Below are 15,863 nucleotides of genomic sequence, written 5' to 3' on the forward strand. Positions count from 1 at the left end.
CGTAGCTTCAGTAGCCAGTTGGAAAAATCAAGAGAGATGCCATGAAGGACGTGAGTGTCCTTTCACCCATAATGGCAAAGCCTAATTAGAGAGGAAGAGGAGAATGCAAGAGCAGAGCCCAGAGAAGAAAGAGATCACATAGGTTACATTGTTCTTTCACCATTTTACTTGATCTAAACCAACCTGAGACAGTGAAACTGACCAATAAGCAGACTACAGCCGCCCCTGTACAAGGTGTCACAGCTGGCAGGTAGGTGTAAAAACATACCAGCCATTTCTACTGAACTTAAACCTTTATACTAAACGCATATTAAAACTGCAATTATATAAAAAAAAAATGTTATTACCTTTGACAAACTTGGTATAATTTTAGAAGTAGGCTGGGGTGGGAGCTGACGATGACTCTGCGCCATGACCTCCTGTGCTGGTCCAGTAGCGGCAGACTGTTGTTCAACAACCCTTGGTGCTTGTCCAATAGAGGCTGTGGCCTGCTTAAGACAACCACAAAAATACATAGGCTACAATAATTGTTGAACGAGAAGAATTTGTTCAGTAAATTATATATATATATAAAAAATACAAGTTACATCTTTACATTGTTACCTTTTGAGTGTGAAAACCACATATGCACTTTGGGACCGCTCCGAGCAAGGTTGTCTGGCCACGAGACTGCATCGGACATCTTTCAATCTGTAAACATTATCACACATATAATATAGAATACATGCATTTCTAACTTATCAGTATGAATGGCACATTCATTTATTGTAGTGTGTCATTTATTTTTATTCATGTTCTTTAAAAGAACAAGAGAGGAACATTTCACACCTTCAAAAAAACATCCATTCACTCAACATCCCCACCCCCACTGCCTCAAATCTCCGAATCTTCCAGTGCAAAAAAATTTTTTTTTTTTTTTACATAAATAAACATAAATCTCAAATACCTGCAACATTATCTACATACATATCTATAAATAATGATGACATTGAATTAAATGATTAGGATTACAAATATTACATCATGCAAAGGTGACAAAAGCACACTCACCCTTTGGTACACGTCATGCCACTTTTTCTGTCGAGGAGCTGGCCTGTTACCCTCATTTGATGGCCAAACTCCTGTGCTGGCAAACTTTTTTAGCCTTGCAATCCAGTCAGTATCTGACATGGCTTTATGGGATTTTTTGCCAGAATTTTTTTTGTTGGGGGGCTAACGGTTAGGTTATATCGTTTTGAACAACTATAATACAAATTATTTCTTTAAAAAAAGCACACACGATATTTACAATTATAATATATACAATTATATACAAATATAAAATTACATTGTCCGAAAATACAGTTAAAGTTACCGAAAAATATGTTTCGCAGTCCTCCGTTAAAATGATGCTGCCTGACCTCCGTGACAGTGATGCTCGACGTCTGAACTTTTTGACCTCTGACACGCCCCTCAGGATATGTCATTACCTCGAACACCTTCGGCTCAGTTCGGCAACTTGATTGACACTTGGCTAGCTTCCTGACTCCTCCTCCTAGCGGTACTAAGCGTAAACGTGCCATCGACATTTCCTTGTACTCTGATTGGTCAAATGTCGAAAATGATAAGGAAAAAGTCAAGAATGGCGCTCTCTGATTGGCTGCAAATGTTATAATGTCGAGAATGGCGCTCTCTAATTGGCTGCAAATGTTATAGCGCGTCGACGTGATTGGCTGTGGCGTTCAACATTGTTCAACATTATCCCCATTTTGACGGACTATCCTTCGGCAGCTGGCGTTCAAGTCCCAGTCTCCCCTGTAGGCGTGGGTTGGAGTCCCACTTCTGACAAACCTAACCTTTGGCTGCGGGCTGAAACTAGAGTCTTTAACCCTCTGGCAAGTTTATCCAGAAATGCAGTAATGTTGACAAAGCACTGCAATTCAGTTCATGCTAGAATTAAGAGAGGAACATTTCACACCTTCAAAATATCCATTCACTCAACATCCCCACCCCCACTGCCTCAAATCTCTGAATCTCCCAGTGCAAAAAAAATTTTTTTGTTTACATAAATAAACATAATTCTCAAATATCTGCAACATTATCTACATACATATCTATAAATAATGATGACATTGAATTAAATGATTAGGATTAGAATCATTACATCATGCAAAGGTGACAAAAGCACACTCACCCTTTGGTACACGTCATGCCACTTTTTCTGTCGAGGAGCTGGCCTGTTACCCTCATTTGATGGCCAAACTCCTGTGCTGACAAACTTTTTTAGCCTTGCAATCCAGTCAGTATCTGACATGGCTTTATGGGATTTTTTGCCAGACATTTTTTTTGTTGGGGGGCTAACGGTTAGGTTATATCGAACAAAACTACTATCAATAAAAATGATTTCTTAAAAAAAAGCACACACGATATTTACAATTATAATATATATACAATTATATACAAATATAAAATGACATTGTCCAAAAATACCGTTAAAGTGACCGGAAAATATGTTTCGCAGTCCTCCGTTAAAATGATGCTACCTGACCTCCGTGACAGTGATGCTCGACATCTGAACTTCTTGCCCTCTGACATGCCCCACCTGATATGTTATTACTTCGTACACCTTCGGCTCAGTTCGGCAACTTGATTGACACTTGGCTAGCTTCCTGACTCCTCCTCCTAGCAAGGCCGGCGCTATGGGCGGGCCTTAGGGGCCGGGCCCGCCTAGAGAGCTCCTGTGCCACCCCTCCATCCAATTTGCATTTAATAAATTATTTTAATAATAATAATAATAATTTACGTGCAGTATTTATATGTAATATGTGTGTGAGTGTGTCGTAGTTGATTATGCATGGTTGATTTAATACTTAACTTGAGATTTGTGACTATTTGGCTGTTATTATAGGAAGTTGGCTTATAGCATGCTGTGTTCACGGAACAATGCAGACAAGGTTCATTAGTTAACATTAGTTAATGACTAACATGAACTAACCATGAGCGATACATTTGTTACTGTATTTGTTAATGTTAGTTAATAAAAATACAGCTGTTCATTGTTTGTTCATGTTAGTTCACAGCCTATAGGCTATAACTGTAACATGATATCTCATGATAGCCGAAATATGATTGGGCAATAGGCTAATTATAGTTAGGATATTGAAATCGCTGTGAAACTGTTGTAGCTAGTGTTACCACCCGTCCCGTTTTTTCCGGGATTGTTCTTCTTTTTAACAACCTGTCCCGGGAAATGTATAAACTCTCCCTGATATACAAAAGGCTCATAAGAATTATGATATACAAAAGGCTCAAAAAATTTCAAAAGGCTATGTGAATATGTCCCGGTTTTCGAAAGGCTACGAAGAATATGTCCCGGTTTTCGAAAGTCTACGTGAATATACGTTCAAACAGCGCGCACGGCAGAGAGGTAGAGAGCGCGAGACCTTGCGTGCATGAAGCGCATGTAAGCACCCCCCCCCCACAATTTATTTGTTTGTCATAATTAGGCCCCCCCAAGAATATTAAATGCCCGTCCATTGATTTGTTTCTGCCGCCGGCTCTGCCTCCTAGCGGTGTTAAGCGTAAACGTGCCATCAACATTTCCTTGTACTCTGATTGGTCAAATGTCGAAAATGTTAAGGAAAAAGTCAAGAATGGCCCCCTCTGATTGGCTGAAAATGTTATAGCGCGTCGACGTGATTGGTTGTGGCGTTCAACATTATCCCCATTTTGACTGACTATCCTTCGGCAGCTGGCGTTCAGGTCGCAGTCTCCATTGGAGGCGTGGGTTTGAATCCCACTTCTGACAAACCTAACCTTTGGCTGCGGGCTCAAGCTAGAGTCTTTAACCCTCTGGCAAGTTTATCCAGAAATGCAGTAATGTTGACAAAGCACTGCAATTCAGTTCATGCTAGAATTAACCAAACATTAAAGTAACACTGACCTGCAGTACATGACCTTTAAAGTAACACTTTAGTGCAATGTATGGGATTCTATGGCACTTGGAATTTCAAGTCCTGACATTTCAGAAAAATTGTAACGCAAACGTGTTATCCAATACACTACGGAAACCTATTGATGAGACGCATGTGCTTTTTAGAAGATGGCTGCTTCCCATAATCTGCCCTGCAAGCAGTGTGACAGTCTGTAAATTCCACAAACAACAGAACAGAGGTCATTCAGCATGGCAGTCTGCCTACAGCTCCTTGGTACGATGGCCTTGACCTGTCTCAAAAGTAAGGGTTTTGTAGCGAATTGCAGGATTACAGCGAAACACAGGAAACCTCAATGGTCATTTGTTTTATTTTTGTCCTTTTCTAAAGAGATTAAACCACAAACATTCCTGCAAGTGTACCGACCTGCTCAACAGAAAATCACATACGAAATTTTTGCAAAAACCACCCACAGTTTCCGCCCAGTTTCGAACTGGGGACCTTTCATGTGTGAGGCAAACGTGATAAACACTACACTACGGAAACAGTCTTCATGTTGCAGACATAAATCTTTAGGTGCACGCTTGTTAAAAAGCATATAAAGGAAATGAGCGCTGCACCCACCTAGCGTGGCAAACAGTTTAAATTTTCGGTCAGAATCCAACCACTGTTTCTGCTCGGTTGCGAACCGAGGACCTTTTGCGCGTTAGGCGAACGTGATGACCACTACACTACAGAAACCTATTGATGAGAGACATGTGCTTTTTAGAAGATGGCTCCTTCCCATAATCTGCTCTGCAAGCAGTGTGACAGTCTGTAAATTCCACAAACAACAGAACAGAGGTTATTCGGCATGGCAGTCTGCCTACAGCTCCTTGGTACGATGGCCTTCACCTGTCTCAAAAGTAAAGGTGTTGTAGCGAATTGCAGCATTTATATTTAAAATGCATCCACTTGTTTCCGGACAGTTTTGAACTGAGGACCTTTCGCGTGGAAAGCGAACGTGATAACCACTACAATACGGAAACTTGATTTGGACATCAGTCCCTACGCTTCTAGGGTACGCTTGTTCAAAAGCGACTGAAACTATAGACTGCCCAGTGTTTTTAACATGGCAAAAAGCTGCTAATTTTGTTGGCAGACCAAACATGTTTTATTACTGTACAGGAAACCTCAAAGGCCATTTGTTTTATTTTTGTCCTTTTCTAAAGAGATTAAACCACAAACATCCCTGCAAGTGTACAGACCTGCTCAACAGAAAATCACATACGATATTTTTGCAAAAACCACCCATAGTTTCCACCCAGTTTCGAACTGGGGACCTTCTGCGTGTAAGGGGAACGTGATAACCATTACACTATGGAAACACATCTTCAGGATTCAGACATAAATCATTAGGTGCACGCTTTTTAAAAAGCGTATAAAGGAAATGAGCGCTACACCCACCTAGCGTGGCAAACAGTTTAAATCTTCTGTCAGAAGACAACTGCTGTTTCTGCTCAGTTTCGAACCAAGGACCTTACGCAAGTTAGGCGAACGTGATGACATTACACTACAGAAACCTATTGATGAGGTCATTCGGCATGGCAGTCTGCCTACAGCTCCTTGGTACGATGGCCTTCACCTGTCTCAAAAGTAAGGGTTTTGTAGCGAATTGCAGCATTTATGTCTAAAGTGCCTCCACTTGGGAGATCCAGTCCTTTACTGCTGCCAAAAGACCGGTACAAAAGTTTTGCTCCAGCAAACAAGTTACAGGAGGAGCTGGCCAGGGTCCCCAGACAACTGTTTTAATGACAGCTTGAGCAAAATGCAACGTGTTGGCCAGGAATCGAACCCAGGTCAAATGCTTAGAAGGCAGATATTCTCACCACTATACCACCAACGCAAGACCATTGGGTGTAGGCTTAAAAAAATTGCATGAACTTATTGACCTGACCTACCAGGCACCATATTAAAAAAGAGGTCTCTAATATAATAATGTAACACGTTTTATACAGACACTTCATATTTAAATGGTATTAGATTATTTTTTGGATTCACTGGCTTCTTTGAAGCGTTGAGTAAAAATGATGCATGACGCCGTTCCTGGAAATCGTGCTGTTCGGGGACAACTACCTGTCTCTGCAACTCCTCTTTAGTATAGTGGAAAGTATCTCCGCCTGTCACGCTATAGTCTGGGGTTCGATTCCCTGATGGAGAGATCCAGTTCTTTACTGCTGCCAAAAGACATTAACAAAAGTTTTGCTCCATCAAACAAGTTACAGGAGAAGTTGGCAAGGGGCCCGGACGACTGTTCTAAAGACAGCTTGAGAAAAATGCAATTCGTTGGGCGGGAATCGAACCCATACAGCAAGAATGGACAGACCCAGGAATTGAACCCATACAGGAAGAATTCTCATAATCAAGGTATTTAATTTAAAAATGTGAGACTTTTTATACAGACACTTCATATTTAAATGGTATTCGATTATTTTTTTTTGGATTCACTGGCTTCTGTGAAGCGTTGAGCTAATATGACGCTGTTCCTGGAAATGGGAAGGCTGTTTGTAGCGAGCTGTAGTCGCGCTGATCGGGGGCGACAACCTGTCTCTGCAACTCCTTGTTAGTATATTGGAAAGTATCTCCGCCTGTCAAGCGTAAGACCGGGGTTCGATTCCCCGACGGGGAGATCCAGTCCTTTACTGCTGCCAAAAGACCAGTACAAAAGTTTTGCTGCAGCAAACGAGTTACAGGAGGAGCTGGCCAGGGTCCCCAGACAACTGTTTTAACGACAGCTTGAGCAAAATGCAATGCGTTGGCAGGTAATCGAACCCAGGTCAACTGCTTGGAAGGCAGCTATGCTCACCACTATACCACCAACACAAGACTGTTGGATGTAGACTGGAAGCCCTCTTCTGCGGTCAGCAAGAATGTTCGCAATATATTAGCAGCTGGCAGGTGCAGATGAATTGAAACTCTCTTTGTTTGGACCTGGCACTTAAAAAAATTGCATGAACTTATTGACCTGACCTACCAGGCACCATATTAAAAAAAAAGGGTCTCTAATTTAATAATGTAACACGTTTTATACAGACACTTCATATTTAAACGGTATTAGATTATTTTTTGGATTCACTGGCTTCTGTGAAGCGTTGAGCTAAAATGACGCATGACGCTGTTCCTGGAAGCCGCGCTGATCGGATACAACTACCTGTCTCTGCAACTCCTTGTTAGTATAGTGGAAAGTATCTCCGCCTGTCACGCGGAGACTGGGGTTCGATTCCCCGACGGGGAGATCCAGTCCTTTACTGCTGCCAAAAGACCTTAACAAATGTTTTGCTCCAGCAAACAAGTTGCAGGAGAAGTTGGCAAGGGGCCTCGGACGACTGTTTTAAAGACAGCTTGAGAAAAATGCAATGCGTTGGCCGGGAATCGAACGCATACAGCAAGAATGGACAGACCCAGGAATCGAACCCATAGCAAGAATGCTCGTAATCAAGGTCTTTAATTTACAAATGTGATGCGTTGGCCGGGAATCGAACCCAGTCACCTGCTTGGAAGGCAGCTATGCTCACCACTATACCACCAACGCAGGCCTTTGAACGTAGACTGGAAGCCCAGTTGTGCCGTCAGCAAGAATTTTTGCAATACATTAGCAGCTGGCAGGTGCAGATGAACTGAAACTCTCTTTTTTTGGACCTGGCACTTAAAAAAATTGCATGAACTTATTGACCTGACCTACCAGGCACTGTAGTGATCTTTTTCTTTGTAGAAAAGTTAGAAGCTCAAACCAGGAGACAGTAGAAGTTTTCCAAGCAGAAGTTCTTTATTGTTTGTCGGTAGCTGCAGTCATTCCAACATCGTCTAACTAAGGGAACTTTACATTGTAGTTTATATACATTTCAAGGGGGAGGGATTACATTGTGAGGAACAAAGCATGTAAATGAGTTGAAACATGAGAACAGAACGGTGCAGGACTTCTCGCACTGAGATAAGAACTCCAAGACAAATGGTCTCAGTAATAAAATAGCAGATGTTCAAACTTGCTCAGCATGACTCTTCACCCGGTAAAACAATGAGAACAGGAAAAGCCTAGCCTTCTCGCACTGAGATGGGACAGTCAGGAATATCCTGCTGGGAACCCCTACCGTTTGCAGAGATTTCCTGGTCTCATCATTTATAAACTTTCTCAATATAAAATACTATTGTATTGGAAATCTAAATTAAACATTTAAATAAAATTTGTAATCCTACAACACCATATTAAAAAACAAGGTCTCTAATTTAATAATGTAACACGTTTTATACAGACACTTCATAATTAAACGGTATTAGATTATTTTTTGGATTCACTGGCTTCTGTGAAGCGTTGAGCTAAAATGACGCATGACGCCGTTCCTGGAAGCCACGCTGATCGGATACAACTACCTGTCTCTGCAACTCCTCGTTAGTATAGTGGAAAGTATCTCCGCCTGTCACGCGGAAGACCGGGGTTCGATTCCCCGACGGGGAGATCCAGTCCTTTACTGCTGCCAAAAGACCTTAACAAATGTTTTGCTCCAGCAAACAAGTTACAGGAGAAGTTGGCAAGGGGCCACCGACGACTGTTTTAAAGACAGCTTGAGAAAAATGCAATGCGTTGGCCGGGAATCGAACGCATACAGCAAGAATGGACAGACCCAGGAATCGAACCCATAGCAAGAATGCTCGTAATCAAGGTCTTTAATTTACAAATGTGATGCGTTGGCCAGGAATCCAACCCAGGTCAACTGCTTGGAAGGCAGCTATGCTCACCACTATACCACCAACACAAGACTGTTGGATGTAGACTGGAAGCCCTCTTGTGCGGTCAGCAAGAATGTTCGCAATATATTAGCAGCTGGCAGGTGCAGATGAATTGAAACTCTCTTTGTTTGGACCTGGCACTTAAAAAAATTGCATGAACTTATTGACCTGACCTACCAGGCACCATATTAAAAAAAGGGTCTCTAATTTAATAATGTAACACGTTTTATACAGACACTTCATATTTAAACGGTATTAGATTATTTTTTGGATTCACTGGCTTCTGTGAAGCGTTGAGCTAAAATGATGCATGACGCTGTTCCTGGAAGCCGCGCTGATCGGATACAACTACCTGTCTCTGCAACTCTTTGTTAGTATAGTGGAAAGTACCTCCGCCTGTCACGCGGAGACCGGGGTTCGATTCCCCGACGGGGAGATCCAGTCCTGTACTGCTGCCAAAAGACCTTAACAAATGTTTTGCTCCAGCAAACAAGTTGCAGGAGAAGTTGGCAAGGGGCCTCGGACGACTGTTTTAAAGACAGTTTGAGAAAAATGCAATGCGTTGGCCGGGAATCGAAAGCATACAGCAAGAATGGACAGACCCAGGAATCGAACCCATAGCAAGAATGCTCGTAATCAAGGTCTTTAATTTACAAATGTGATGCGATGGCCGGGAATCGAACCTGGGTCAACTGCTTGGAAGGCAGCTATACTCACCACTATACCACCAACGCAAGACTGTTGGATGTAGACTGGAAGCCCTGTTCTGCGGTCAGCAATAATTTTCGCAATACTTTAGCAGCTGGCAGGTGCAGATGAACTGAAACTCTCTTTGTTTGGACCTGGCACTTAAAAAAATTGCATGAACTTATTGACCTGACCTACCAGGCACCATATTAAAAAACAAGGTCTCTAATTTAATAATGTAACACGTTTTATACAGACACTTCATATTTAAACGGTATTAGATTATTTTTTGCATTCACTGGCTTCTGTGAAGCGTTGAGCTAAAATGACGCATGACGCCGTTCCTGCAAGCCGCGCTGATCGGATACAACTACCTGTCTCTGAAACTCCTTGGTAGTATAGTGGAAAGTATCTCCGCCTGTCACACGGAGACTGAGGTTCGATTCCCAGACGGGGAGATTCAGTCCTTTACTGCTGCCAAAAGACCTTAACAAATGTTTTGCTCCAGCAAACAATTTACAGGGAAGTTGGCAAGGGGCCCGGACGACTGTTTTAAAGACAGCTTGAGAAAAATGCAATGCGTTGGCCGGGAATCGAACCCATACATCAAGAATGGACAGACCCAGGAATCGAACCCATAGCAAGAATGCGCGTAATCAAGGTCTTTAATTTACAAATGTGATGCGTTGGCCAGCAATCGAACCCGGGTCAACTGCTTGGAAGGCAGCTATGCTCACCACTATACCACCAACGCAAGACTGTTGGATGTAGACCTGAAGCCCTGTTCTGCGGTCAGCAATAATTTTCGCAATACTTTAGCAGCTGGCAGGTGCAGATGAACTGAAACTCTCTTTGTTTGGACCTGGCACTTAAAAAAATTGCATGAACTTATTGACCTGACCTACCAGGCACCATATTAAAAAAAAGGGTCTCTAATTTAATAATGTAACACTTTTTATACAGACACTTCATATTTAAACGGTATTAGATTATTTTTTGGATTCACTGGCTTCTGTGAAGCGTTGAGCTAAAATGACGCATGACGCTGTTCCTGGAAGCCGCGCTGATCGGATACAACTACCTGTCTCTGCAACTCTTTGTTAGTATAGTGGAAAGTATCTCCGCCTGTCACGCGGAGACTGGGGTTCGACAAAGGCCTTTGAACGTAGACTGGAAGCCCAGTTGTGCAGTCAGCAAGAATTTTCGCAATACATTAGCAGCTGGCAGGTGCAGATGAACTGAAACTCTCTTTGTTTGGACCTGGCACTTAAAAAAATTGCATGAACTTATTGACCTGACCTACCAGGCACTGTAGTGATCTTTTTCTTTGTAGAAAAGTTAGAAGCTCAGACCAGGAGACAGTGGAAGTTTTCCAAGCAGAAGTTCTTTATTGCTTGTCGGTAGCTGCAGTCATTCCAACATCGTCTAACTAAGGGAACTTTACATTGTAGTTTATATACATTTCAAGGGGGAGGGATTACATTGTGAGGAACAAAGCATGTAAATGAGCTGAAACATGAGAACAGAACGGTGCAGGACTTCTCGCACTGAGATAAGAACTCCAAGACAAATGGTCTCAGTAATAAAATAGCAGGTGTTCAAACTTGCTCAGCATGACTCTTCACCCGGTAAAACAATGAGAACAGGAAAAGCTTAAAAAAATTGCATGAACTTATTGACCTGACCTACCAGGCACCATATTAAAAAACAAGGTCTCTAATTTAATAATGTAACACGTTTTATACAGACACTTCATATTTAAACGGTATTAGATTACTTTTTGGATTCACTGGCTTCTGTGAAGCGTTGAGCTAAAATGACTCATGACGCCGTTCCTGGAAGCCGCGCTGATCGGATACAACTACCTGTCTCTGCAACTCCTCGTTAGTATAGTGGAAAGTATCTCCGCCTGTCACGCGGAAGACCGGGGTTCGATTCCCCGACGGGGAGATCCAGTCCTTTACTGCTGCCAAAAGACCTTAACAAATGTTTTGCTCCAGGAAACAAGTTACAGGAGAAGTTGGCAAGGGGCCTCGGACGACTGTTTTAAAGACAGCTTGAGAAAAATGCAATGCGTTGGCCGGGAATCGAACGCATACAGCAAGAATGGACAGACCCAGGAATCGAACCCATAGCAAGAATGCTCGTAATCAAGGTCTTTAATTTACAAATGTGATGCGTTGGCCAGGAATCCAACCCAGGTCAACTGCTTGGAAGGCAGCTATGCTCACCACTATACCACCAACACAAGACTGTTGGATGTAGACTGGAAGCCCTCTTGTGCGGTCAGCAAGAATGTTCGCAATATATTAGCAGCTGGCAGGTGCAGATGAATTGAAACTCTCTTTGTTTGGACCTGGCACTTAAAAAAATTGCATGAACTTATTGACCTGACCTACCAGGCACCATATTAAAAAAAGGGTCTCTAATTTAATAATGTAACACGTTTTATACAGACACTTCATATTTAAACGGTATTAGATTATTTTTTGGATTCACTGGCTTCTGTGAAGCGTTGAGCTAAAATGATGCATGACGCTGTTCCTGGAAGCCGCGCTGATCGGATACAACTACCTGTCTCTGCAACTCTTTGTTAGTATAGTGGAAAGTACCTCCGCCTGTCACGCGGAGACCGGGGTTCGATTCCCCGACGGGGAGATCCAGTCCTGTACTGCTGCCAAAAGACCTTAACAAATGTTTTGCTCCAGCAAACAAGTTGCAGGAGAAGTTGGCAAGGGGCCTCGGACGACTGTTTTAAAGACAGTTTGAGAAAAATGCAATGCGTTGGCCGGGAATCGAAAGCATACAGCAAGAATGGACAGACCCAGGAATCGAACCCATAGCAAGAATGCTCGTAATCAAGGTCTTTAATTTACAAATGTGATGCGATGGCCGGGAATCGAACCTGGGTCAACTGCTTGGAAGGCAGCTATACTCACCACTATACCACCAACGCAAGACTGTTGGATGTAGACTGGAAGCCCTGTTCTGCGGTCAGCAATAATTTTCGCAATACTTTAGCAGCTGGCAGGTGCAGATGAACTGAAACTCTCTTTGTTTGGACCTGGCACTTAAAAAAATTGCATGAACTTATTGACCTGACCTACCAGGCACCATATTAAAAAACAAGGTCTCTAATTTAATAATGTAACACGTTTTATACAGACACTTCATATTTAAACGGTATTAGATTATTTTTTGCATTCACTGGCTTCTGTGAAGCGTTGAGCTAAAATGACGCATGACGCCGTTCCTGCAAGCCGCGCTGATCGGATACAACTACCTGTCTCTGAAACTCCTTGGTAGTATAGTGGAAAGTATCTCCGCCTGTCACACGGAGACTGAGGTTCGATTCCCAGACGGGGAGATTCAGTCCTTTACTGCTGCCAAAAGACCTTAACAAATGTTTTGCTCCAGCAAACAATTTACAGGGAAGTTGGCAAGGGGCCCGGACGACTGTTTTAAAGACAGCTTGAGAAAAATGCAATGCGTTGGCCGGGAATCGAACCCATACATCAAGAATGGACAGACCCAGGAATCGAACCCATAGCAAGAATGCACGTAATCAAGGTCTTTAATTTACAAATGTGATGCGTTGGCCAGCAATCGAACCCGGGTCAACTGCTTGGAAGGCAGCTATGCTCACCACTATACCACCAACGCAAGACTGTTGGATGTAGACCTGAAGCCCTGTTCTGCGGTCAGCAATAATTTTCGCAATACTTTAGCAGCTGGCAGGTGCAGATGAACTGAAACTCTCTTTGTTTGGACCTGGCACTTAAAAAAATTGCATGAACTTATTGACCTGACCTACCAGGCACCATATTAAAAAAAAGGGTCTCTAATTTAATAATGTAACACTTTTTATACAGACACTTCATATTTAAACGGTATTAGATTATTTTTTGGATTCACTGGCTTCTGTGAAGCGTTGAGCTAAAATGACGCATGACGCTGTTCCTGGAAGCCGCGCTGATCGGATACAACTACCTGTCTCTGCAACTCTTTGTTAGTATAGTGGAAAGTATCTCCGCCTGTCACGCGGAGACTGGGGTTCGACAAAGGCCTTTGAACGTAGACTGGAAGCCCAGTTGTGCAGTCAGCAAGAATTTTCGCAATACATTAGCAGCTGGCAGGTGCAGATGAACTGAAACTCTCTTTGTTTGGACCTGGCACTTAAAAAAATTGCATGAACTTATTGACCTGACCTACCAGGCACTGTAGTGATCTTTTTCTTTGTAGAAAAGTTAGAAGCTCAGACCAGGAGACAGTGGAAGTTTTCCAAGCAGAAGTTCTTTATTGCTTGTCGGTAGCTGCAGTCATTCCAACATCGTCTAACTAAGGGAACTTTACATTGTAGTTTATATACATTTCAAGGGGGAGGGATTACATTGTGAGGAACAAAGCATGTAAATGAGCTGAAACATGAGAACAGAACGGTGCAGGACTTCTCGCACTGAGATAAGAACTCCAAGACAAATGGTCTCAGTAATAAAATAGCAGGTGTTCAAACTTGCTCAGCATGACTCTTCACCCGGTAAAACAATGAGAACAGGAAAAGCTTAAAAAAATTGCATGAACTTATTGACCTGACCTACCAGGCACCATATTAAAAAACAAGGTCTCTAATTTAATAATGTAACACGTTTTATACAGACACTTCATATTTAAACGGTATTAGATTACTTTTTGGATTCACTGGCTTCTGTGAAGCGTTGAGCTAAAATGACTCATGACGCCGTTCCTGGAAGCCGCGCTGATCGGATACAACTACCTGTCTCTGCAACTCCTCGTTAGTATAGTGGAAAGTATCTCCGCCTGTCACGCGGAAGACCGGGGTTCGATTCCCCGACGGGGAGATCCAGTCCTTTACTGCTGCCAAAAGACCTTAACAAATGTTTTGCTCCAGGAAACAAGTTACAGGAGAAGTTGGCAAGGGGCCTCGGACGACTGTTTTAAAGACAGCTTGAGAAAAATGCAATGCGTTGGCCGGGAATCGAACGCATACAGCAAGAATGGACTGCCCCAGGAATCGAACCCATAGCAAGAATGCTCGTAATCAAGGTCTTTAATTTACAAATGTGATGCGTTGGCCGGGAATCGAACCCGGGTGAACTGCTTGGAAGGCAGCTATGCTCACCACTATACCACCAACGCAAGACTGTTGGATGTAGGCTGGAAGCCGTGTTGTGCGGTCAGCAAGAATTTTCGCAATACATTAGCAGCTGGCAGGTGGAGATGAACTGAAACTCTCTTTGTTTGGACCTGGCACTTAAAAAAATGGCATGAACTTATTGACCTGACCTACCAGGCACCATATTAAAAAACAAGAGGTTAATGACACAATATGCTCAAAATCAGGAAATAATAGTACCCCAAACTAACACATACAAGACATAGAGTGCAGTCACCATCACACACACACATATTAGACACATATTTTAACTGTTCATTTTTAATGTTCGCTTTTCATTATATCATCTCTAAAAAGATTTAAATTTTAAGTAAGATTTTAAACTTCACATTTTACTGTAGCTTTTACCTAATTTTACATGGTCTCTTAACCAGTTTCAAAGCATGTCTGTTCATTATTCATTTGATCTTAGGAAAGTCAGCTGGATTTTGGTTCATTATCACTATTTTGCTTCAGCTTGCTCTAGCAGGCCGATAACAGAAAGACAGACACAGTTACCATCCCTGCCTCCACTCAGACAGTCTCTCTCTCTCTAATGGCGCTTTTCCACTACACAGTACCAGCTCGCCTTGGCTCGGCTCGGCTCGACTCGACTCGCCTTTGTTTGGTTTTCCACTGTGTAAAAGTTGTACCTGTACCTGCTTTCGGGTACTTTTTTTCGTACCACCTCCGGCGAGGTTCTAAGCGAGCTAAGGCGATACTAAAATGTGACGTAATACAATGCCGACTGCTGATTGGTCAGAGAGAATCGTCACTATTCACTGCGTCATCATTGCACGCGGCAGACGGAGTATCCAGAATAACCAGAGAATAACCCCGCCATTTTTAAATAGTTTGCCCAGATATACTAAACTTACTATTATGGCAACTCGGAAGAATACGCCGTGGTCAAACGAGGAGGTGCAGACTTTCCTATGTTTGGTTGCCGAAGAAAGGATCCAGCGAGAGCTTGATGGGGCAACGAGGAACGAAAAAGTTTATCAAGAAATCTCCGAACTGCTGTCCACACATGGCTACAACAGGACTTTCCAGCAATGTAGGGAAAAGTTAAAAAAACTGAAAAGTGACTACAGAGCTGTAAAGGACCACAACGGCCGCAGTGGTTCAAACCGAAAAAGCTGGAAGTGGTACGAACAGATGGACGGTATCTACGGCCATAGACCGGCGAGCAACGGGAGGGAGGGTGGACTTGACTCGGCCACCAGTTTGTTGGAGTCGCTGTTGGAGGATGGTAAGTGTTTAAAATTTACATTACATTAATCATGTAGGCGCACTCTGCTTGAGAGTTTTGTTTTCTGTAGGCTGGC

The 15,863-nt window shown here is 42.8% G+C and overlaps 6 non-coding genes across 6 annotated transcripts; 3 read left to right on the top strand and 3 right to left on the bottom strand.

Moving 5' to 3' along the window:
* The first annotated feature begins 8,331 nt into the window (after window positions 1-8,331).
* trnad-guc (transfer RNA aspartic acid (anticodon GUC)) lies at window positions 8,332-8,403 on the top strand. The gene has a single exon. It is a non-coding gene; the product is annotated as a tRNA-Asp (tRNA).
* Window positions 8,404-9,337: 934 nt separating this feature from the next.
* On the bottom strand, window positions 9,338-9,409 carry trnag-ucc (transfer RNA glycine (anticodon UCC)). The gene has a single exon. It is a non-coding gene; the product is annotated as a tRNA-Gly (tRNA).
* A 1,831-nt stretch (window positions 9,410-11,240) lies between these two features.
* trnad-guc (transfer RNA aspartic acid (anticodon GUC)) lies at window positions 11,241-11,312 on the top strand. Its single transcript has one exon. It is a non-coding gene; the product is annotated as a tRNA-Asp (tRNA).
* Window positions 11,313-12,246: 934 nt separating this feature from the next.
* trnag-ucc (transfer RNA glycine (anticodon UCC)) lies at window positions 12,247-12,318 on the bottom strand. The gene has a single exon. It is a non-coding gene; the product is annotated as a tRNA-Gly (tRNA).
* Window positions 12,319-14,149: 1,831 nt separating this feature from the next.
* trnad-guc (transfer RNA aspartic acid (anticodon GUC)) lies at window positions 14,150-14,221 on the top strand. Its single transcript has one exon. It is a non-coding gene; the product is annotated as a tRNA-Asp (tRNA).
* Window positions 14,222-14,447: 226 nt separating this feature from the next.
* Window positions 14,448-14,519, bottom strand: trnag-ucc (transfer RNA glycine (anticodon UCC)). The gene has a single exon. It is a non-coding gene; the product is annotated as a tRNA-Gly (tRNA).
* Between the last annotated feature and the right edge of the window lie 1,344 nt (window positions 14,520-15,863).

The sequence above is a fragment of the Siphateles boraxobius genome, unplaced genomic scaffold, assembly GCF_051911475.1.
Source record: "Siphateles boraxobius isolate OS27281-9 unplaced genomic scaffold, OSU_SipBor_1 23, whole genome shotgun sequence".
In the NCBI taxonomy this organism is placed as follows: Eukaryota; Metazoa; Chordata; class Actinopteri; order Cypriniformes; family Leuciscidae; genus Siphateles; species Siphateles boraxobius.